At 42.6% G+C, this 24712-nt stretch overlaps 1 long non-coding RNA gene and 1 other non-coding gene across 2 annotated transcripts in view; one reads left to right on the forward strand and one right to left on the reverse strand.

Moving 5' to 3' along the window:
• Positions 1-24712, reverse strand: part of LOC123516990 — a 128134-nt gene that overhangs the window by 89740 nt on the left and 13682 nt on the right. The gene's annotated exons all lie outside the window — the stretch shown is intronic.
• On the forward strand, positions 17514-17585 carry Trnae-cuc. The gene has a single exon. It is a non-coding gene; the product is annotated as a tRNA-Glu (tRNA).

Genomic DNA, 24712 nt, shown 5'->3' on the forward strand with positions numbered 1-24712 from the left:
TCAAAAGAAAAACGGCCTTGAAACCTCCAATTCTAGTTTTCTTTAATTCATTTGAAAATATTCGTAATGAAGTTTTATTTTTCAAGTGTGTTTTCAAGTTCTCTTTAATTTAATCCCTTCAATACTGGGACACATTTTTACCTTGAGATTTGTTCACGATTAGACCATTTTATTGAGATTAAGAAGGGTCTAAGGAGGTCAAAAGATTAATGGCCAGAGTCTTCACTGTTTCAACCTCTACATAAAATCCTGAAGCCGTGTGTTAAATCACCTAATAGTAAGTAGAGTGAATTTGGAAACGCGTCATGGTACTCAAAGGCTTATTCTGCACCATCAATAGGAAATAAGACATAAAAATTCGAACTGTGAACCACCTTTTAGAATATTCACGAAGAGAGAAGGGAATGCCTAACAAAAATACAGACAAGAAGTAAATGTACGATGTCCCTGGCGGTGGCAATGTGGTGTCTGAACAGTCCTTGAGGCGGGGCGCGTGTGGATGACCTTGGCATGGTTACTTATCAGCGAGGAAATTCTGTGGGGGAGGCGGCAAAGAGGCTGTCACCATCATGTGTCTTTCACGGTCTTGTGATCGATCAGATGAGGGACAGAGGGAGGGCGATGATGATTACGGTGATGACAGAGATAGTGATGATGGTGATGGTGGTGCTTTTAGGCAAATAGGGGTGTTCTTGAAGTAGTCAGGGATGGTGTGTGTGGGAAAGATGATGAGAAAGAACGGAAGGAGGAGGAGGAGGAGGAGGAGGAGGAAGGACAGAGCAGCATGACGGGGAAAGGGATACAAAACACGAAAAACAAAGTGGATATGATTACTAATATGCTGTTGACTGCATGAGTAAGTGAAGAAGAGAGGACGGGAGGCGAGGCAGCACATGAAGAGCTAGGAAAGACGCGAGAAATATATAGGAACGATGAAAAGAGACAGAGACACAGAGAGAGAGAGAGAGAAATAGAGAAAGAGACAGAGACAGAGACAGGGAGAGAGAAAAGTTACAAGTGCATGAGTGAGTAAGCAACACGTCACACATCAGCAGAATATTGCCTTTCATCACCATTCTCTTTGCGATTAGATTCCAGCGGTGTTCCTTGAAGCCGGAGATAAGAACACTACGACCTTCTGCCCTTTCAAGCTTCGAGGGATTTCCATAGCAGATACACACGACAGAGTACCCGCACCACCGCCATTAGCCCTTCCACTACTGCTACCCCTGCTCTTACTACTCCTGCTGCTTCCCTTCACCTACATAGACGCTTATCGAAGCATGGAATCTTATAGCAGCGTTTTGGAAATATAGTATTGAATTGTAGTTTTTATCAGCCTTTAGATGTCCAATAGTTATGAATTTGTCAACTGTTTGATGAGAAGGAGCGGTTTTGTGGATGAAATGTTATCAATATTTCTTAGAGAACGGCAATGTGTGTGTGTGTGTGTGTGTGTGTGTGTGAGAGAGAGAGAGAGAGAGAGAGAGAGAGAGAGAGAGAGAGAGAGAGAGAGAGAGAGAGAGAGAGCGCATCCTATGTCTTCTATGATATTGTCGAGCGTGTGGGGGCGAGAGGAGGTATTGTAGGATCCGGTAATGCCAAAGTCAAGAAATCAGGTGTTAATCTTTACTCTTAATGAAATGCCACGTCCACTCACAGCTGAGGGGGAAGTGGCTGCGGAAACATTACGCAAACGAGTGAATATTTGATGGACGTGGCGTTGTTAGTCTGTGATTGATATGTGTGAATAAGTATATGGCTTTTATTCACTGCATTATCTGTTTTATTTCAGTCTTTTAATTTTTTTTTGTTATCTTAATCTATATATTTATTAATTAATTTATTTTTTCACTTTATATTTGTGTATTTATTTATTTATTTTTTCTGAATGGTCACGCTGATTGAAATGGTGGTGAAGTCGGTGGTGGTGCTGGAATTAATCTTTTTGTCACCATTTACTTCCGTTAGCGCGAGTCTCTTAACAGCAGCAGGCCTTTGTGCTGTTACCTAGAGTTAAAAATCCTGAAGAGAATGACCTTCAAGACACTGGTGAATGAGATCCCCAAGTAAGCATAGCCACTCATAACGCCTCGTCTGTCTGGCAAACATGGCAAACTGCTCTCGGCAACACAAACACGGCGAAGCGCGGCGCCCCAAATCATCAAATCTGTCCCGAAAATTCCTCATGAGTTACAGAAGCTATGAAGCACCGGCGTGTCAGAACTTCCGTTGCCAGACCAATCACACCGGTTAACTAGTGTGCACCCCGGACGCCTTGCCAGGGCCGCCGCTCGCTCACCACCCTGTGCTACTGAAAACGAAGTCTCAGCTATAATTATACACTTTTATTTCACTTGTGTGGGGGAATATCAACAAGGCGTCTCTCATCCCTCAAAGCAGAGGCGACTCCTGGCACATGCAAACCATTGTCAAGTCATTCTCGATCAATAATTAAATGAGGTGCTACTTCATATTTCCCAATCACTGCTGCCACGATCCAAACACAGTCACATGCACACACACACACACACACACACACACACACACACACACACACACACACACACATATGGACCAATACCACCCAAGTATGATTGCCACCATGATGCGAAGAATTAACCATTAAAAGGGATTTCTAGTCATAAACTTCACTATTTATATACTGAAATTCTTATAAATCGTTTATCATTATTATTATTATTATTATGATTATTATGATGATTATTATGATGATTATTATTGTTATTATTGTTATTGGTATTGTTCTTCTTGTTCTTGTTCTTATTATTATTATTATCATTTTTATTATCATTATTTTATCATTATTATTATTATTATTTCCACACAGCAGATAAATGTTCTGTATCCCTTTTACCGGAGTTCTGCATATCCTGTTCGGAAATTATCACTATTACTGACGTGAGAAGATACAGTTAGAGGAAGGAAATAAAACAGATAATGGTGCTTTGAGTGATAGGTGAGTGCAGGTGTTGGGAGAGGCAGAGGCAAGGCAGGAAGGCCGGATGTGGAGCCTGAGGGGAGTGTGTGAGGCCGAGGAGTGAGAGAAGGAAAACAGTGAAAGTGTGGATAAGGAGACGGATGAGGATGAAGAACAGAAGAGAAATTTGTTGGATGCTGGAAGAGGAGTAGGAAGAGGAGGAAGAGGAAGAAGAAGAGGAGGAGGAGGAGGAGGGGAGGAGGAGGAAGAGGAGGAGGAGGAGACCCTGTCGTCGCCACTCCCTCAGGATCAGCCCGTCGCAGGCGAGGTCCTCCCAAGAGACTCACAAATATTCTTACGCTCCTTCTGCTGGTCTCCGAACGCGCCAGCTGAGCCCAAGTTTGTTATAACACACACACACACACACACACACACACACACACACACACACACACACACACACACACACACACACACACACACTGCACTTATATCTAAAACACTCTGCACAGTACAGCACCTCTTCTCTGGGAAAGTGTGCATGACAGTAGCAAGAAAAAGACATACTGGCCTGAGAAAAGAGAGTCTCTCTCTCCACCCTTGACAAATGAGAGACAAAGAAAGGAAACACAGAATACCTTGACAGAAGAATCTTCCCCATTTCAATAGCTAGCTTGACAAAAGAACGTGTCTCCTTTCCATCCTTGACAGAAACACAGAATACCTTGACAGAAAAACCCCTAATCTCAACACACTGGCCTGACAAAAGAACGCCTCTCCTTTCGATCCTTGACAATTGAGGGACAAAGAAAGGAAACACAGAATACCTTGACAGAAGAATCTCCCTCATTTCAACACCTTGACACTAAGAAGAGGCGGAAAAAAAGACAGACTACCTTGATAGATAAAAGAAAAAAAAATTCTATCGTTGTCACCAGGGAAAGAAGAAATAGAACACAAAATAGCTAGATTGAACAACCTTTCTCATGTCAATCCCTGTCACTAAGATGAGATGAAAGAAAAGAAAAACTAGCTTGACTGAAAATACTAAAGGAAAACCCTCTCATCTAATAATCAGTCGAAGTCAATCTATTTTTTTCACAAATCAAAGAGATAAAAGAAAAAAAGACTAACTAAACTGAAAATACTAAAGGAAAACCCTCTCATCTATTAATCAAAGTCAATCTATTTCTTTTCACGTGTCAAAGTCTAATAATAACAAAATAATAAACAACAATAACATAATAATAAAAATACCATGAATTCTAGATTTATATAACCTCTGTACATTCTGTTTAAGGAAAAACCGACATGACTGGCTGTTCGAGGAAGAGAGAAAGCAAGGACTATCTGCTAATTTACTGTGAAGGGAAGATGTATGCACGTGTTTTATCAGTGAGGTTAACTAATGGTTCCAGGTTTTAACTTTATCGCATCCTGGTGAAAACAGAGAGAGAGAGAGAGAGAGAGAGAGAGAGAGAGAGAGAGAGAGAGAGAGAGAGAGAGAGAGAGAGAGAGAGAGAGAGAGAGAGAGAGATCAAATTATACACGCAAAACATCAAACTATCCTGCAAACAAAAATTCTCCACAATACACTTGAGAGAGAGAGAGAGAGAGAGAGAGAGAGAGAGAGAGAGAGAGAGAGAGAGAATCATGACGTACTGACCTCAGATAAGACACAGATAACACTTGTAATGCGATAATCCCCTGAGTTAAGATTCCACGTGTAGAGATAACGGTGAAACTAATCAACAACAACTCACCAGGTGTCTTGATTAAAACGCGCAGGTGTGGAAGGAAGAGGTGACGGAACGTATCGCACTGGAAAGGGATCACTCGTTACTAATGAAGTGAAGAACAATGGAAAGGTTGACTCTCTAATCTGAAACGAAGTGAAATTGACGAGTTTGTGAAGATTAAGACTGAATGAATGAGAAGAGGTGAGACAACTAAGGTGAATTAAGAATGTGTGGACGATTTTGTTATGAAACTGTTGGAAGAAAATGGAAGAGTTTAGAGAAATGAAATAAATAAATAAATAAATAAATAGATAAATGAATAAATAAATAAACAATGAGAAATGGCAAGAAATTTGACTTAAATGAAGAATATGAGGTTATGTTGAGAGAGAGAGAGAGAGAGAGAGAGAGAGAGAGAGAGAGAGAGAGAGAGAGTTACAAAGAGATATAGACCAAAGAATAAACGATAGACAAGTGAAGGGGGAGAGAGAAAGGAGATGAGGGAGGGAGAGAGGAGGAAGAGGAGGAGGAGGAGGAGGAGGAGGAGGAGGAGGAGGAGGAGGCCAATGAGCAACATGTGTCAGTCTCAGTAATATCAGTGAGGTAATGAAGCGGAAGTGACGTCACACACACACACACACACACACACACACACACACACACACACACACACACACACACACTTGTACATCATCCATCAAAAAGGCTGACACGGGCTGATATTGCTGACAGGTGGTTGTGGTGGTGGTGGTAGTGGTGGTGGTGATGGTAGTGGTGGTGGTGGTGATGGTGGTGGTAGTGGTGATGTTGGTGAGAGAAGGGCATTACAGCTTCATTATTTACGATTTGTCTTCTGGTTTTCCTCCTCCCTCCTCCTCCTCCTCCTCACCATCTGTTTCCCTCATATCCTCTCATGAAGGTCTATTTCTTCTCACTTTCCTCCTCCTTTTTTTTCCTTGTTTCTTTCCTGTTTTTCCCTTCGATGTGTTTTCTATGGTATTACTGTCACTTTTTTCCTTTTCCTGGGCTGTATCTATTATTTTCCTTGCCATAAACATTTTTTCCCTCGTTATTGTATTGCTGTGTGTGTGTGTGTGTGTGTGTGTTTTCTGTTGTCTTTTGTTATTTTCCTTACATGGATTTCTCTCTCTCTCTCTCTCTCTCTCTCTCTCTCTCTCTCTCTATGCGATGCTCAGTATACATTGGCGGTGGTGTTGGTGGTAGTAGTGGTGGTGGTGGTGGTGGTGGTGGTGGTGGTGGTGATGGAAACTACTAGTGGGTGGGGAGAAGCCTTAGCCTTTACTATCCTGCACCTCTATGCTTGTTCTTCATTTGTGTTCGCTTGTGGTGGGTAGTGGTAGTAGTAGTGGTGGTGGTGAGCAGAATTAGTGGGTGGGGAGGGTTCATGGACTTTACTACCTTACACCTCTATGTAGAATAAACAACAATAAGGCTACTGTGATTTTTCTTTGTGTTCCTTTGTGTTTCCGTGTACTGGGTGGGTAGGTGGGTGGTGGTGGTGGTGGTGGGCTGGTTAATGTCCTCTAGGGTGGGGTGGTGGTCTGTGAGGGTGACGAAGGGGTGTGGCGGGGTGAAGGGAAGGAGGGTGTGGGATGGCCAGCTGGGTGTCGTCACGGGATGCCCAGCAAATGTTCCGTAACTTGGGTATTCGTACTGCAGGTGTCGCCTCTCTCCCTCCCTCTTGTGCCCTTTCTCTCTCTCTCTCTCTCTCTCTCTCTCTCTCTATGTCTCACTCATTTACCCCTCTTCCCCATTCCTTCTTCCCTTCTCTCTCTCCTTTCTATTTCCTATTCTCGTTCTTTATTCCATTCCTTCTGTCCTTGCCTCTCTTCCTCCTCCTTTTCCTGTCCTCCCTCACAGCATCCCTTCCTCTTTACTACTTATTACCTTCCTCATTCCTTTCCTTCCCTCCCTTCCTTCCATTTTCTTCATTTTATCAATTCCCTCACTCCTTTCCTCCTTCCCTTTATCAATTCTCTCCCTCCCTACTTGATTAGCTCCTTACTTTTCCTCTTCTCCCCAATTCCTTCCCTTTTCTTCCCTCCCCTCCCTCCCTTTCGATCACCCTCGGATACTACTCTACCCGGCTGTCTCTCTCCCTCCCTTCCTGATTACTCTGTCCGTAGCGTTCCCCTTCCAACATTGTCATCGATGTACAGTTGTCAGCGGTGAACATGTACATATGCAGTGGAGTGTCTCAAGCAGTCTGGGCAATCTATCAGTGAGGCGCATTTTTACTTTGATTTTTTCGGTATGATTAGATTATTTTATTTGCATTAGGAAGGGTCTATGGAGGTCAGACGATTAATGGCTAAAGTCTTTACAGTTTTTATCCTGACGTATGCTTCTGAAGCTGTATAAAATCGTCAAACAGCAACCAGGATGAATATGAAAACGCATCCTGGTGCTGAAGAGAATAATGTGAGTTACGTATCATCTTGCCTTGCCTAGAGAGAGAGAGAGAGAGAGAGAGAGAGAGAGAGAGAGAGAGAGAGAGAGAGAGAGAGAGAGAGAGAGAGAGAGAGAGAGAGAGAGAGAGAGAGAGGCCTGTATTCTTAAACGCTTTGTACTCTTTCATTAATATTTGGATTATATTCTAAAACGCTTTGCTCTCTCTACGACGATTTTCAAAGCGTCACATTGCCATTAGGAGTCTCAGAGATAAAGGATGTGAGTCAAAAGCGTCAAAAAAAAAAAAAAAAAAAAAAATAGAGAACTCAATAAAACCATCTAAGTTTACTCAGGTGATGTAACAAGAGCCATATTTCTATTGAGAGTTGCTAGGTTACATGGTGTTAGTCACAAAACATCACACACACACACACATACACACACACACACACACACACACACACACACACACACACACAATGCAAGTTACGCGCATAATAAACCAATCGCCAAGCACAGCAGATGTCGCCAAACCAGTAAGACTCAAGAGGTTTAGAGATTGGTGGTCACGAGGCGTCGCAGAGAGTGGAGAAGGACATGATCGGAGCCTTCAGAACCAGTTATCAGATGAGTACAAGGCTTGAGTATGGGAGACGGAGACAGCACGGGGAGCCTCAGAGGACGCAGAACAGACTGACGGTGAAAGAGACTGAAATTTGATAGGGCAAAGCATAGCAAGATGACATAAGAGAGAAGAAAGCTATGAGAAAGTATAGATGAGTCTTGTTTAGCATATTAGTGACAAAATAAGGACATTGGAGCATAAGAACATAAAAGAACAAGGGAAGCTACAAAATGCCGTTAGTCCTACACGTGGCAGCCAGTCTCTTAATTCATACAACACACGTACTTGTCAAGGGAAGCAAGCAGCAGCAGACTTTTTGCTTCCTGACTAAAGAATCTGAACATAAATATATTACTGTAATTGTAAGATCAAGAGGAGGAGGAGGAGGAGGAGGAGGAGGAGGAGGAGGAGGAGGAGGAGGAGGAGGAGAAGGAAGAATAACAGGAAATAATGACAAGAGATAAGGAAATACGAAGAAATCATGCCACAAAAATCTCTCTCTCTCTCTCTCTCTCTCTCTCTCTCTCTCTCTCTCTCTCTCTCTCTCTCTCTCTCTCTCTCTCTCTCTCTCACCTTGACCCACATATCACTAACCTTCACTCGATACTTTTACTTCCTTTTATCCAGTCAAGGAGAGAGAGAGAGAGAGAGAGAGAGAGAGAGAGAGAGAGAGAGAGAGAGAGAGAGAGAGAGAGAGAGAGAGAGAGAGAGAGAGAGAGAAATTTTTGTGGCATGATTTCTTCGTATTTCCTTATCTCTTGTCATTATTTCCTGTTATTCTTCCTCCTCCTCCTCCTCCTCCTCCTCTTGATCTTACAATTACAGTAATTTATTTATGTTCAGAGAGAGAGAGAGAGAGAGAGAGAGAGAGAGAGAGAGAGAGAGAGAAAGTTTGCGTGTGTGTGTGTGTTTCACTGTTTGATCTGCTGCAGTCTCTGACGAGACAGCCAGACGTTACCCTAAGGAACGAGCTCAGAGCTCATTATTTCCGATCTTCGGATAGGCCTGAGACCAGGCACACACCACACACCGGGACAACAAGGTCACAACTCCTCGATTTACATCCCGTACCTACACACTGCTAGGTGAACAGGGGTTACACGTGAAAGGAGACACACCCAAATATCTCCACTCGGCTGGGGAATCGAACCTCGGTCCTCTGGCTTGTGAAGCCAGCGCTCTAACCACTGAGCTACCGGACGTGTGTGTGTGTGTGTGTGTGTGACAGATAAGCATACAGACAAACAAACAAGTGCAATACAAGTAAAACGATTGAATACAACACACACACACACACACACACACACACACACACACACACACACACTTCCCCTTCACCAACATAAAGCAAGATGACGAAGAGGAAGAGGGCAAAGAAAACGAGACTATGATGCCAATGAATAGTTTTGAGACGAAAAGATGAGAGAGAGAGAGAGAGAGAGAGAGAGAGAGAGAGAGAGAGAGAGAGAGAGAGAGAGAGAGAGAGAGAGAGAGAGGTTGAGAGCTAGGAATGAATGGGTGACAAAGTTGAAAATATGGAGAAGGGAAGAGGGAGGGAGGGAGGGAGGGAGGGAGGGAGGAGGAGGAGGAGGAGAGAGATTATTGTAAAGGCTAGGGGAGGGAAGGGAAGGGAAGGGAAGGGAAGGGAAGAAGGAAAGGGAAGGGAAGGGAAGGGAAAAGGAGAGGAAGGGAAGGGGAGGGGAGAGTTGAAAGGGTAAGAGAGGGGAAGAGACGAGAAGAGGAGGAAGAGATAAAAATTGTTAGATCAGATTGATAAACATGTCGATATCACACGGGATTCCCTCGCTGACCAAAGAGGAAGAGGAGGAGGAGGAGGAGGAGGAGGAGGAGGAGGGAGGAAAATGACAAACAACAAGAATAACAACATAAACAAAGAAGGCAATAAAGGAGAGAGAGAGAGAGAGAGAGAGAGAGAGAGAGAGAGAGAGAGAGAGAGAGAGAGAGAGAGAGAGAGAGAGAGAGAGAGAGAGAGAGAGAGAAGGTAAATATGTAGAGAAAGAGCATAGTTAAATAGAAGAAAAATAATTTGAGATTTTAGGAGGAGGAGGAGGAATAGGAGGAGGAGGAGGAGGAGGAGGAGGAGGAGGAGGAGGAGGAGGAGGAGGAAGAGGAGGGGAAGGAGGAGGACGGGAAGGGAACAAATAAACAAATAATTAGACAAAAAACACAGCACAGATTGCGATAAAAGAAGAGCGAGATAGCCCAGGAGATAACACGTGATGCAATGGCGAGGAGGCGGTGAAGATGACAGCTTAGAAGTAATGATGGATGCCCCGACCACTGTTGTTTTGGTGCCTCCCTCTTGAACAATTCCACCCATCTCTTTCCTTATCCCTTCCTCCCCCACACACCTTCTTTTCTCTTTCCCTTATCTTTTTCCTCATTTTCCTTTAACCCTTTCAGTACCAGGACATGTTTTCATATCTATTCTGTTTATTTTTCGATGATTTTATACAGCTTCAGAAACTTACGTGGGGATTAAAACAGTGAAGGCTCTGGCCATTAATCTCCTGACCTCCATAGACGCTTCCTAATGTAAATAAAATGGTCTAATCACACCCCAAATCTCAAGGTAAAAATGCGTCCCAGTACTGAAGGGGTTAATTACTTTTTTCTTCCCATCCCTTATATCCTTTCTTCTTATCCCCCTTCCCTTCCCATCCCTTCGTTTCTCTCTTTCCCTTCCTTTTCCTTTCTTCACCCCGTGCATTCCAGTGGCGAGTCTCAAAGCCAGAAGTGTGATAAAGAGAATGATTATGAGTGGAATGCTGAGGTGAAGTGGATTGATGTTACGTGGTGTTGACTGAGATGCATTTGAGAAGAATCAATCCCTTTGCTTCGCCTTATGATGTTTTGTTCTTCGATTTTACATGTTTTTTTGTGGTCATGTTGTGTCTTCCTGTAAGCGAAATTATGCAACAGATATGAGAGAGAGAGAGAGAGAGAGAGAGAGAGAGAGAGAGAGAGAGAGAGAGAGAGAGAGAGAGAGAGAGAGAGAGAGAGAGAGAGAGAGAGAGAGAGAGAGAGAGAGAGAGAGATGAGATGAGATGAGATGAGATGAGAGATGACAGAAAAAAAAGTAAAACATCAAATTGTATTAAAGAAAATAAAAATGAGATCAATAAAAAGTAGATTTGACAAAAAGAAAAAGAAAAAAAAAGAATAGAACACACAAGAAATAATAGATAAAACACATATAAAACTGAACTAATGACAAAGGATCTTACTCGTCTCTCTTACGTAACATCGTACATAACTACACTCGCATTACCTAACGTCCTTTAGACACCGTAAGTATCATCATTATAAAACCTGATAAGAAACACTAAGATCTAACTAAAAACACTAATAACACGCCTCGCTACCTGTACCTGTACCCCCCTCACACCTGAACACTTGATACTCGTCCAATTTAAGCCTGTATTCTGAAACTCTTAGCTCTCTCACCATCACTGCTTTCCAAAGGCTCCAGTTGACGATACTCGTGTTTTTAAGAGTATTTTTTTTTATGGTTCTGGTGATAGATTAGGAAGATTTCTAGTTTATTAAAAGGAGAACTTGTCTTGAAAACCATGCCAGTCGTCTCTGTGGCCTTGAAAAATTGTCGTGGTGAGAGGGAAAGGCAATATTTCTAGTTTATTAAAAGCAGAAACTATCTTGAAAACCTGCCTAGTCGTCTCTGTGACCTTGGAGAAATGACGTAGTGCGAGGGAAAGGCGTTTTTGAATATAGGCGGTAGTCTCAAGTACATATATTGCAGTGAGCCTTTTGTGTCAATTAGAACTAAACTATAGATACCAAAATCATTACGTCACATCCTGCGTTCCTTCTCATAAGGCAGATGTTTGGAAACTGTGCGCCGTAACCATCACCAAAGTGTGACGCCTATATAGTAATGAAAGCCGTACATTATACATAGATAAAAATAGTCTTTAAATTCTTAAGAGTGCGCTGAGGATGACCACCACATTTCACATTCTTTTTCTTTCTAATGAAGACACTCATAATTGGGATATGTTTTTAAGAGTAATGGAGATAAGGACCAGTTCCTCAGTGACCCTTTCTCGTTTGCTATCTAACCAACACAACCACTTCAACATGAATCGGCTTCCACAGTCAACTTTGGCCACTGCTTATCGTTTGGGAGCACACAAAAATATCAGGACACGTAAAGCATTCGAGCCAAAACACTCCCTCTTTATTGGTTAGCTCCCGAACAAACACAGGCGTTTTACATGGGTAGCTAAGCAAGAGACTGGAAATGTGAGAAGAGTATAGGTGTCTAAATCTTAGGGAATAGGTGTTTATCAAGAGAGCGCATACAAAATTATAAGAACACGTAAGGCATTAGAGCCAAATCATTCCCTCTTTATTTGTAAGCTCCCGAACAAACCGAGGGACTGTGGAAGTGGGAGAAGAGTGAAGGTGTCGAAACTTTAGGGAATAGGTGTTTATCAAGATAGCGCATACAAAAATATCAGAACACGTAAGGCATTAGAGCCAAATCACTGCCCCCTTTATTGGTAAGCTTCCGAACAAACAAGAGGCGTTATGTATGGGTAGCTTAACAAAGACTGTGGAAATGAGTGAAGAGCGAAGGTGTTGAAACTTAAGGGAATAGTTTATTTTTTTATCAAGAGAACGCGGAGTGAAGGTCGGTGGAGGGATCAGTCAGCAACAGTTGTCAATAATCCTGCTGATGTCTCTCCGGCACAAGTCTAGTGTCGTGATTACAGTAAGTATTTACACCCAGCAGAGTGGCGGGGCGGCTGATAATATGATGATAAAGAGGAATTTTATCAGGGTTATTTTTATATTTAAATGTACCCATCAATATTAGTGTGCTGGTGGTGGTGGTGGTGGTGGTGGTGGTGGTGGTGGTGGTGGTGGTGGTGGTGGTGGTGGTGGTGGTGGTAGTATTGGTGGTAGTAGTAGCAGTAGTAGTAGTAGTAGTAGTAGTAGTAGTAGTAGTAGTAGTAGTAGTAGTAGTAGTAGTAGTAGTGGCAGGGATAGTGATAGTAGTAGTAGTAGTAGTAATGGCGGGAATAGTAGTAGTAGTAGTAGTAGTAGTTGTAAAAACTACAACTACAACTGCCACCACCATCACCCCTATCACTACTACTACTACTACTACTACTACTACTACTACTACTGTGGCGAGTAAAACCATGGAGCAACATGACTTGGCGGTGTCTGTTCCTGCTAGATACACTTAAGGAAGCAGGGAAGCATATTTCATTGGTCAGGGCTGACGACTTGTGACAACTTCCCTCGTTTTTCTGAGGCTATAATGTTCTTACTTAAAACAAGGAAAGACTAGAGATTATATACAGAAAGTGAGAATGAACAGAAAGAAAATACCTTCATGTCAATACAAACAAAGCATTGCAATGTTAATATGCTTTCCAATGGATCAATGTTAATATGCTTTCCAATAAGTGGCAGTGACCTTGTGGAGAGAATAACTTTAGCAATTAGAATTAAGTGCTGCCGCTACACACACTTCTCATTTGGCAGATAAGGGTGGCAAGGTCTTCTAATTACATAGAAACAACCCCCAAGGACTACTGTGTGCAAACTTGGTGGTCTGTCCTTAACTCAGGCCAAAGATTATCACTGCTTCCCTCTGTGATCAATTCCGAGGACAGTGGTGTGTGTGTGTGTGTGTGTGTGTGTGTGTGTGTGTGTGTGTGTGTGTGTGTGTGTGTACTTAAAATTCTGTATACTTAAAATTCCCTTTTACAATCAAATACAAAAGATGGATTAGGGTATGCACAACTCTCAGTCCTACAAAATGCCTTAAATAAGAAAGTAGTGTCCGTCAACTATCTACCTCCATATATTGCATCTCGAGTTCTCCCTGCGTTTTGTAGAATCTTTAACCTTTTTCCAGGTGCATTGTTCTTTAACCCCTTCAGTACTGGAACGCATTTTTACATAGAGATTCGTGAACGATTAGAACATTTTATTGACATTAGGAAGAGTCTATAGAGGTCAGAAGATTAAAGGACAGTCTTCGCTATTTTAACCCCCACTTGAGTTTCTGAGGCTGTATAAAATCACCATATAGTAAGCAGAATGAATATATGGAAACGCGTCATGGTACTGAAGGGGTTATAGCAATTCATGTCATATTGTACTTTCTAAATGGATGATGCAGGACAGTGATAACTTTCTGACTTAACCACAACGGCTCTTTTGTAATTACACTATTTATCACATGAAAACAGTGTAGTGTTTAAACAGAAAAAGGTAAATAAAGGACAGTAATTGGGAACTAAATCCAGGTATCAATTCACCGACTCATTTGGGTTCTGTAGAATGCTGAACCCATTTACTTGGCGCCAGATTCTATACAGTCTGTCACCACTCCGTCAGTTCAGTTCCATGACATGACTTTCACTGGACTTTGGGATGCTTTTCCTTGGGGCACCTGTACTTCGACGCCCCCTCACCTGCTAGTTTATGTAGAGAAACCAAACCGGCAACGCTGATTCCAGGAGGACGAGGAGGAATACAAAGGAAAGCCAAACAGCAACAGACCTCTTGGTCCTTTCGAGGCTGTTTGGTAACTACTTCTAACTAGCTACAGATAAGAGAGACAGAGAAGGAGGAGGAACAGGAGAAGGAAGAGGAGGAGGAGGAGGAGGAGGAGGAGGAGGAGGAGGAGGAGGAGGAGGAGGAGGAGGAGGAGGAGGAGGAGGAGGAGGAGGAGGAGGAGGAGGAGGAGGAGGAGGAGGAGGAGGAGGAGGAGGAGGAGGAGGAGGAGGAGATTACTACAATGAGAGCTCAGCAGGTTAGTGACTCGATTGACGACACCACCACCCTCACCACCACCACCACCACCACGCAGCCGCAACAACTCGACAAGACAGAAGGAAAGAAAAAAGAAAACGTGGGCGGTAAAAATAGATAACTGCAAAACATGAAATAAAGAACAAGAAAATGAAAATTATACGGATCCAAAATAACATAAAATCTAACACTCCATCGATTGAATAATTTTAGAGCAATGAAAACACTACGAAAGACCCAGAGAAAGAGAGAGAGAGAGAGAGAGAGATAGAGAGAGAGAGAGAGAGAGAGAGAGAGAGAGAGAGAGAGAGAGAGAGAGAGAGAGAGAGAGAGAGAGAGAGAGAGAGATATGTGGGTTGAAAGAGGACGATGAAAACCACATTCTAGGGCATCCAGGCCATGAATGGAGGACAGTGGTTCTTTTCGTGGGCAGGACAATGAACCCAGGCAGGTGTGGCGGGATCTGGTTAGATAAGACCCAGCGGCACCGCGAGGCACAGGAGTGGGAGGCAATGAAACCATGGGAGCCGAGACACTGGGCGGCCGCTTCTGTGTCCCTTCAGCGCTTGTCTGTCCCTTCAGTGTAGAAAACGAAGAATACCAATACCGTTCTTTCGCTGCAGGTTGGAATGGGTTGACTTTAAAGCACTTTTGACGCGTTTAACCCATTCAATACTGGGACACATTTGTACCTTGAGATCTGTGTGTGATTAGACCATTTTATTGACATTAGGAAGGCTCTATGGAGGTCAAAAGATTAATGGCCAGAGTCTTCACTATTCTAATCCTCACACAAGTTTTTGAATCTGTAAAAAATCACCTAATAGTTAGCAGAATGAATGTGGAAACGCGTCATGGTACTCAAGGGTTTAATGTTTGTGGCTGCTCAGATTAACACTACATAATGGTCTCCCGCAAGATTAGAACATGCTTTTAAAAGATAACACTTAAATGAAAATGTGTTCTCGTATTTAGTAAAGGTTATTGCTTTTTAATGATTTGTGGTTATTTATATATCTTTTGTCGGCAAAATTGTACAAAAATACTAAAACGAAGTAAGCGGATAGCATTTACAGTTACGGGGTTACATAGGGTTTCTTATTGCTGTTTATGCAGTGAAACGCTTGTTACATTACATTGAAACACCGTCTCTCTCTCTCTCTCTCTCTCTCTCTCTCTCTCTCTCTCTCTCTCTATTTTACTATTCTATTTTCACAGGAATTTATGGGCTAAGGGGATACTTTTTGGGGTACCTCTTATCTCAAAGCCCACCCGCTAACAAACCGTTGCCCCGAGGGAGGAAGCCCAACCTACATTCGGACCGTGGGCAGGATTCGAACCTGTGCATTTGGAGACTCCTCGGCAGCTCCTCTCTCTCTCTCTCTCTCTCTCTCTCTCTCTCTCTCTCAATTAGCCTATTCAAGTTACCTCCCTTATACGTACTTCCGCATGACAAGATCACATGTAAGTATGTAATCGTCTTTCATGAGTAGTTAGCGGGACAAACGAGTTTCTATTGGTTGTGTGTCACGTGAAAGAGATACAGAAGGATGTGAGAGGATGGGGCAGGTCAGAAGGCACGTGGTGGATTAGGTAGTGTGCGAGTATGGCAACTTCTGTGATGTGGAAGGCGACAGTAAATTGAGTTATGTTTGCTGGTTATGAATGGGATATCTGGAAGAAGAAGCAGAAGGAGAAAGAACGACTAGATTTAGTGGTTCAGAAACACACACACACACACACACACACACACAAGCAAACACAGACATAATGGCATATGGACAATCTTTCTCATTCTCTCCATTACCGCGGAAATATCTGGGTGGGCCACATTTGTCCCCCTCCTGCTCGGCGGTCATTTATCTGTCATTATTATTCAATACGCCACAAGAGAGAGAGAGAGAGAGAGAGAGAGAGAGAGAGTACAGGATCATTACTCAAATCAAGCCAACACGTCACTTCATCTCTGGCCTCCCTCAGATACGCCACCACACATCACCTTCCGCATTCTTTCCGTAACCTGACTCTTCACCTCACACTACGAGGAAAACCACGATAAGGAAGCACAGCAGCACGGGGAAGGAAGGCACAGGGGACAAGAGGAAGGGGAAAAAAAGGGGAATATAATGGCAACGCTGGTTAGCGCTACGAGAGGCGGGTATTGTTGACAAGGAAAGAAGGGAAAGAAATGAGTTACCAGTTGCGCGCTTTGAAAATTACGCCAAATTAAGATAAACCTTAATGCACTAACTACATGACTCCTGGCCCTACTATACGTAACAAAGGGATAAATATAAAGCAAAATATACATCAGGTAAACCATAAACGTTACTAGTATATGGAGAAAATAGTAATAAATGCATAGAGAGATGATCAGTGTCTGGCATCATTTCTCACTCACCCACAGTCAACCACCATCCCGCCCGCTGCCAGCCGTCCCGCTCCGCTCCGATCGCCCGCCACACTTCAAATCTATGCATCGGTGTCAGTCCCTCGCTCTCTCTCTCTCTGTCTGTTTCCTTCCTCTTTTGACAGGAAATGGGAAAGGGTTAGAATTTATGCGTGTGTGCCCTCCCCATGAATGAATGCCTCGTCTGGTTGGGTTTTAGTTATTGTTGTTCTCCTCCTTCTCCTCCTCCTCCTGCTGCTGCTGCTGCTACCCCGCGTGTAAATGGATGAGTAGCTGCGGCAATAATATTAATGGTATATAATAATAGTAATATCAATGAGCCTTCGAGTGACAGACGGAGGGAAAATTGCTTGGGTCGTTCTCTCTCTCTCTCTCTCTCTCTCTCTCTCTCTCTTAGTGTGAGGCGGCGTAATATTCTCTTATTCATGCAGGATAATTCTGTAATTTTTTTATTGTTTGCCTTCACCTATTATTGATGATGATCATGATGATGATGATAAGATGAAGATAATAAAAAAAAACATTCATTATTATCGTAACCACACACACACACACACACACACACACACACACCGCGTAGTGTAGTGGTTAGCACGCTCGACTCTCAATCGAGAGGCCCGGGTTCGAGTCCCGGTGCGGCGAGGCAAATGGGCAAGCCTCTTAATGTGTAGCCCCTGTTCACCTAGCAGTATATAGGTATGGGATGTAACTCGAGGGGTTGTGGCCTCGCTTTCCCGGTGTGTGGAGTGTGTTGTGGTCTCACTCCTACCCGTAGATCGGTCTATGAGCTCTGAGGTCGCTCCGTAATGGGGAAGACTGGCTGGGATGACCAGTAGCCGACCGAGGTGAATCACACACACACACACACACACATACACTAACCAAATCTTTGTCATTACTACCACTACTGAAAGACCAACATGTCACTATCATCACCACCACCAACCACCACCTTCACAGCACTATTACACCACCACCACCACCACCATCACAATCACAGTTACCACACAATCACGTAAAATACTGTGTTTGTGAACTAACATTATATCATTATCGACAGTAAACTTTCCTAACGTCATTTTTTTCAATGAAGGGCGTGACATAGAAGAAGGAACATGTCAGTATTAATGAATCATACACAGATCCTGTTCTTATTAATTTCTTGTTCCTTCAGGAGACAAATATAATTTTCTTTTTTTCTCTGATCCTTTATTGTATTTGTATCTTATTTGTGTTTGTTTTGTATTTCTATTGTATTGTATTCTTATAATCTAGAGACGTTTCCTTCATTCGGTTTATTTATCATTTACCTTTTGTGTTAATGTATTTTCTTGTTTCTCCTACAACAACAACATCAACCAAAATAACAACAACAACAAAACCTGCTGGTGTTGTTACTGCTACTGCTACTGTTTGCCACCACTCCTTCCTATGACTTCGCTTGATTTAAGAGGGTGGTTTCAAGACAATTATCCCCCTTTTTTTTTTGGCTAACTCTTTCGGATCTGCAAGGGGACTGGCAACTTAGTGGGCCTTTTTTTTTTTTTATGTTACCCTTGGCCAGCTTTCCCATCTTACATAAAAAAATAGCTTAAGACTTTTTCCACACTGATCCTTAGTTACCACCAAGTTACACCACTCTTCCCTATGCAGAAAATCAATACCACAACAATGTAAATGAAACGAGGGATTAGAATGGCCTTGAACTCATGACAACTAAAGTTCTGTGTGTTGAAATGAATGGGTGAGTATGTGTATGGAGTAGAGAGCCAGGCACATGCTGTTACGGTTGCAAAATATCCCCCCCCCCCTGTTTGATTAAAAAGAGAGGTGAAGAAATATGAGTAACTTTCACTGTAGCTCATGAATAGAGAGAGAAAGATTGCGATACGTTTATGAGTACAGACACTTATCGTCATGCTTTACTGACACTGAGAACACCGTAAACAATTATTTGAATGGATAAATAAAACAGTGAAGTTAAAAAGCTAGTTGTGTCGTTTCTGAGCTACAAGGCCACGTATTTATGGAGCTACAGCATCAAAATGAGCCTAAAAAGTTGTAAGTGGTTATGAGAGAGTAATGTGCTGTTGTGATGGTGGTAGTGGTGGTGGTGGTGGTGGTGGTGGTGGTGGTGGTGGTGGTGGTGATAAAGGGATGGTAATAGGGGTGATTATAATGATGATTATGGTGGTGGTGGGGTGATGGTGGTGGTGGTGATGATGGTGGTGGTGATAAAGAAATGGTGATGGTGGTGGTGATAATGATGGTGATACACAGTTGATGGTGGTGGTGATGGTGATGGTGATGGTGAGGGTGATGGTGGTGGTGATAATGATGGTGATAATAATGATGGTGATACACAGATGATGATGGTGGTGGTAGTGATGGTAGTAGTGACAAGGATGATGATGGTAATGATGGTGGTGATGATAATGATGGTGATGGTGTTTTTTTAAGAAAGACGGGAGGATGATGGCCAAGGACGACAACTAAAATATAACAAAAAAGGCCCACTTGATTGCCAGTTCCTTGAAAGATTAGTAGAGTTAGACATGATGATGATGGCGATGATGCTGCTGCTGATGATGATGGTGATGGTGGTGGTAATGATAGTGATGGTGATGGTAATGAAGGCCAGGAGCTACAGAACGACAAATGAAGGCGGTGCTGGTGGTGGTAATGATGGTGGCGGTGGTGATAGTGGCAATGATGGTGATGTTGATGGTGATGGTGATGGTTAGGAGCTACAGAACGATAAATGAAGGCGCCTCTTGAAGCATTACCGACAAAAATAACTCAGTGGAGGCAACATTTACTAATCGTGCCAGTAATCCCTCGCTGCCTCCAAGCTCATCACGGAGACGAGAGCGAACAAGTAAGTAAACAAATGCATAACACAACAATGTCCGCCCGCCCAGCAACGCAGACCGCGGGAAAAAAGCGCTATCTCATTTGCCCTGTTTTTTTTTCTCTCTCTCTCTCTCTCTCTCTCTCTCTCTCTCTCTCTGTAAAGCTATATATTCCGTGATCTTCTTTGTTCTGTTCAAGTTTCACGAAAAAAAAAAACAACTTTGTGTTCAGTGAAGTACGTGCTAGTTTTGCTTCTTTCCTTCATGGTAAGTTAATAAACATCCTCACGTAGCACTACACTAAAGATGCAGAAGTAAATAAAAAGAATAATAATGAATAAATAAATGAAGAAATTGAATTAGGAAAGTATAGGTCAATGGGTCTTTTTTCTTTTCATCTTTCATAATGAGTCAAAACAATTTTTTTTTGCGGACATTATTAGTGTTTTTTTTGTTATAACACCACAAGTCGAAACAATTTTTTTTTTTTTTGTGGACATCATTACTGGTGTCTTTTACAGGAGGAATGAATTAGAAGACATTTTCCCCCCTTTTCTTTCGACATCACTGTGGTTTGTCGCCTTTGAGTAGATTTTACTCACCTGACAAATGTAAAAGACAGCTAAATACACTAAAAACACTCCTTACACATATAGAAAGGTTTAGCAGAGCGCTCAGGAGGACAGATCAAGTGGGGAATATTGTCAAGATTTTTGGTGAGGTGTGGCTAAATGCAAGTGTTTGTATTATAGCACCACAACCTTGGAATCGTTTCTTTTTTACTTTCTTTTGAACGGAAGGGGAGTCAACAAACAGTCAACCTTGTAATCCTAAATTTGGTATTCGCTCTTGGGTTTTCCTTCATTGTGAGTCAAGATAAAGAAGAAAACTGTCACATGAAGTCAGCTGAAGGTGTTGGCGTTATGGAGACGTTGCAGGTTTTATAGAAGTTCATTGCAAGCTGCTACATTAACAATAATCAATCCATTTTTCCATTTTCTATCTTCATCTTTACGTAATGTAGTATGGGTTTAAGAAGTCGCATCACGTAATTGTTTTTTCGAGAATAAATCTAACAAACTGATGAACTGGGATTATACGAGAGAAAGTGCAAGGAACAAAAGTGGACAATAAAACTAAATAAATGATTAATGAACGCGTGTACAGAAGATGGAACAAAAGTAATGCTGATCAAAATACGAGTAAACACACCATGCAGCACCGTTAACTCCTTCAATACCGGGAGACATTTTTTTACCTTGAGATTTGTGTGCGATAAGACCATTTTATTGACATTAGGAAGGGACTATTGAGGTCAGAAGATTAATGGCCACAGTCCTTACTATTCTAATCCCCCACATAAGTTTCTAAAGCTGTGTAAAATCACCAAATAGTAAGCAGAATGAATATGGAAACACGTCCTGGTACTGAAGGGGTTATGTTTCAAGAAGAACACGTGACAGGTGGGGCTCAACACGTGACGGACTGACCAATTACCAAACCTCCGCTGTCCAGTCAAGATCAGCGATAGAGTAACGCGTCACACACACACACACACACACACACACACACACACACACACACACACACACACACACACACACACACACACCTCCAGCCTGCTTAGCGATATCCCTAACCATCAACTAACCCCTTCAGTACCATGACGCGTATTCGTAATTATTCTGGTTACTATAGGGTGATTTTATACACCTTCAGAGACTTGTGTGGGGGTTAAAACAGTGAAGACTCTGGCCATTAATCTTCTGACCTCCATAGACCCTTCCTGATGTAAATAAAATCGTCTAATCATACCCAAAACTCGAGGTAGAAATACGTCCTAGTACTGAAGGGTTAAATAGATCTTGTATGGATACTCAACAGTAACGAAGCAAAACACCGCACACAATAGGAGTCGGCGTGACAGGTTACTGGGCTTCTAAGCATGAGTGTACAAGTAACTTATCTCTGTAATTTCCCAGATGGTTTCCCTGATAAGGTGAAGGCACGCAGTCACCGAGGCGCCTGGTGGGGGTGGACACGTGCTCCGAAATAGTGCCTGGATGCGGGTGTTACTTGGCGAGAGGTGTGTGTGTGTGTGTGTGTGTGTGTGTGTGTGTGTGTGTGTGTGTGTGTGTGTGTGTGTGTGTGTGTGTGTGATATTTGACAATTTCAGCACGTGCGGTCAGTAATGGTCAGTCGGTCTCTCTCTCTCTCTCTCTCTCTCTCTCTCTCTCTCTCTCTCTCTCTCTCTCTCACACACACACACACACACACACACACACACACACACACACACACACACACACACACACACACACACACACAAAGGGAGAAAAACCAGGGAAGGAGTGACAGATAAAGTTTCACAGGCAGGCGATAAGCAAATTTATGTTCCCGCGGCATGTGTAGCTGCACCATCCACCCCTCCACCCTTCCCCCGCCCATCTGCGGCCAACTGTTTGTGCGAGTGTGTGTGTGGCTTTCGGGAGGCAGCGGCGGTGACTGTAGCGGTGGTGGCTGCGAAATTTTTGGCAGATAGAGTGTAAAGGATTGAAATATGTACATAACACATGGTGGTTTTTCCCCTTTCATCCTTTCTTTCTCTCTCACTCTCTCTCTCTCACCCTTCCTCTCCCTCCCTCGTAAATAGAATGGGGGAGAAAATACGAATGGGGTTAGAAAAGAAGAAGGGATATATTTCTAATGGGATAATGGAATAGTAATAACGGTTGAGATATAAAGGGTATGAATATACATAAATGGATTAGACTGGAAAGGAATTCTGTTCGGTCCACTTAGTTCCCAGTCTCCTGCATGTCAGAAAGAGTTAGCAGAAAGATAGGGATGCTTTGAAATTTCTATATTAAAAGAAGTCAAGTCATAGGATATATACATCTATCTATCTGTGCCAGACGCATGCTTCTGACTGAATATTTTGTTACGATCCTGGAGTTAGCCTGACTGGGTTCCCACAATGACTGGGGCACCTGTCACTTATAGTAGGTTAACAGAAGTGGGACAGATATGAAAGAAATCTTCATTAATTCTTGTTCTTGTTTCTCTTTTTTTTTTTTTATCTTTCATCAACACTTTACATTCCATTGACAAAGTGCTCATCTTCCAATACAGTTGTCTGAACTATCAAAAATAAAACTGATTTCTTTTAATATTGTTTTGTATTATTTTCAGTACACATAGTTTTGGTCAGCTCTGTTTTTATTTCAATCAAGTGCTGCCTCTTACATAACGCTGATACACTTTTATCATTATCATTATTACTGTGCATTATAGCGCACCCACACACACACACACACACACACACACACACACACACACACACACACACACACACACACACACACACACACACACATACTGGATACTTCTGTTTAATCACCATTATCATTATCTATAAATAGTTTGGGAGTCCCGAGCGATATCCTTCTGCGTGTTTGTGTGTTTGTGTGTGTGTGTGTGTGTGTGTGTGTGTGTGTTATGAAGTGACAGACCGATAAGGAACAGCCTTGATAATTGCCAACACACACACACACACACACACACACACACACACACACACACACACACTATCTACCTCTGAATGAAATATAATCCGTTCCCGGCGCTGCCAGCCACAACACTAACCACAACACCCTGCCCCACATCCAACCCCCCTCACACCTACACCCGCACTCCTACCCCCAAGATAAACAAACAAACAGAAGCAACGAACAGCCTTGGTGTGTGTGTGTGTGTGTGTGTGTGTGTGTGTGTGTGTGTGTGTGTGTGTGTGTATAATATTTTCTTTTAAACTGTGCATGTATGTAAAATGAAGCGCCTTATCTTAGCTCAGGATAACGTCACTTCCTTCCTTCTCCTCTTTATCTACTTTGCACTTCCTCTTCCTCATCCTCTTCTCTTCCCAACGTTCTCTTCTTTCTGTGTAATTTATCCTTATCTCCTCTTCCCCCCCTCCCATCCAACGATCTACAACAATAGAATCTCATCTTCACTCTCACTTTCGACTGATGACTTTTACGAATACTTTTAACAGTTGCCACACTAACCAAAGGAAGTCAACAATCACTAATCTTGTCTTGCATTACAGAACACTCCTCTTACATAGTGGAATTAGCATGTCGGAACACTCACTCACACACACACACACACACACACACACACACACACACACACACACACACACACACATACAAGAAGAATGTGATGGTTGAGTGAGGTGGTAGAATCTACTGTTCTTTTAATACTACAAAGTGCTAAGGAGACGTGAAAATTCGTGACGCGTGGGAAGATATCAATTTAGAGTGTGTCACGATGTGCTGGTGTCATTGTGCCATGTTCTTCAGCGTCTTTGCACCTGTAGTAGTAGTAATAGTAGTAGTAGTAGTAGTAGTAGTAGTAGTAATATTGGTGGTGAAAGTAGTAGTAGTAGTAGTAGTAATATTGGTGGTGGTAGTAGTAGTAGTAGTAGTAGTAGTAATAGTAGTGGTGGTGGTGGTGGTGGTGGTGGTGGTGGTGGTGGTGGTGGTGGTGGTGGTGGTAGTAGTAGTAGTAGTAGTAGTAGTAGTAGTAGTAGTAGTAGTAGTAGTAGTAGTAGTAGTAGTAGTAGTAGTAGTAGTAGTAGTAGTAGTATAAAGCTAGTAGTAGTAGTAGTAGTATATAATGCTAGTAGTAGTAGTAGTAGTAGTAGTAGTAGTAGTAGTAGTAGTAGTAGTAGTAGTAGTAGTAGTAGTAGTAGTTCCTTACTACTGTAAATGAGAAAATGAACCTAAACAGAGAGAGAGAGAGAGAGAGAGAGAGAGAGAGAGAGAGAGAGAGAGAGAGAGAGAGAGAGAGAGAGAGAGAGCCAGCAGTAATTAATAAAAGGCCTCGCACTTAATTAACACCCCACGCATCACA

This window comes from Portunus trituberculatus, chromosome 41 (genome assembly GCF_017591435.1).
Source record: "Portunus trituberculatus isolate SZX2019 chromosome 41, ASM1759143v1, whole genome shotgun sequence".
Taxonomy (NCBI): Eukaryota; Metazoa; Arthropoda; class Malacostraca; order Decapoda; family Portunidae; genus Portunus; species Portunus trituberculatus.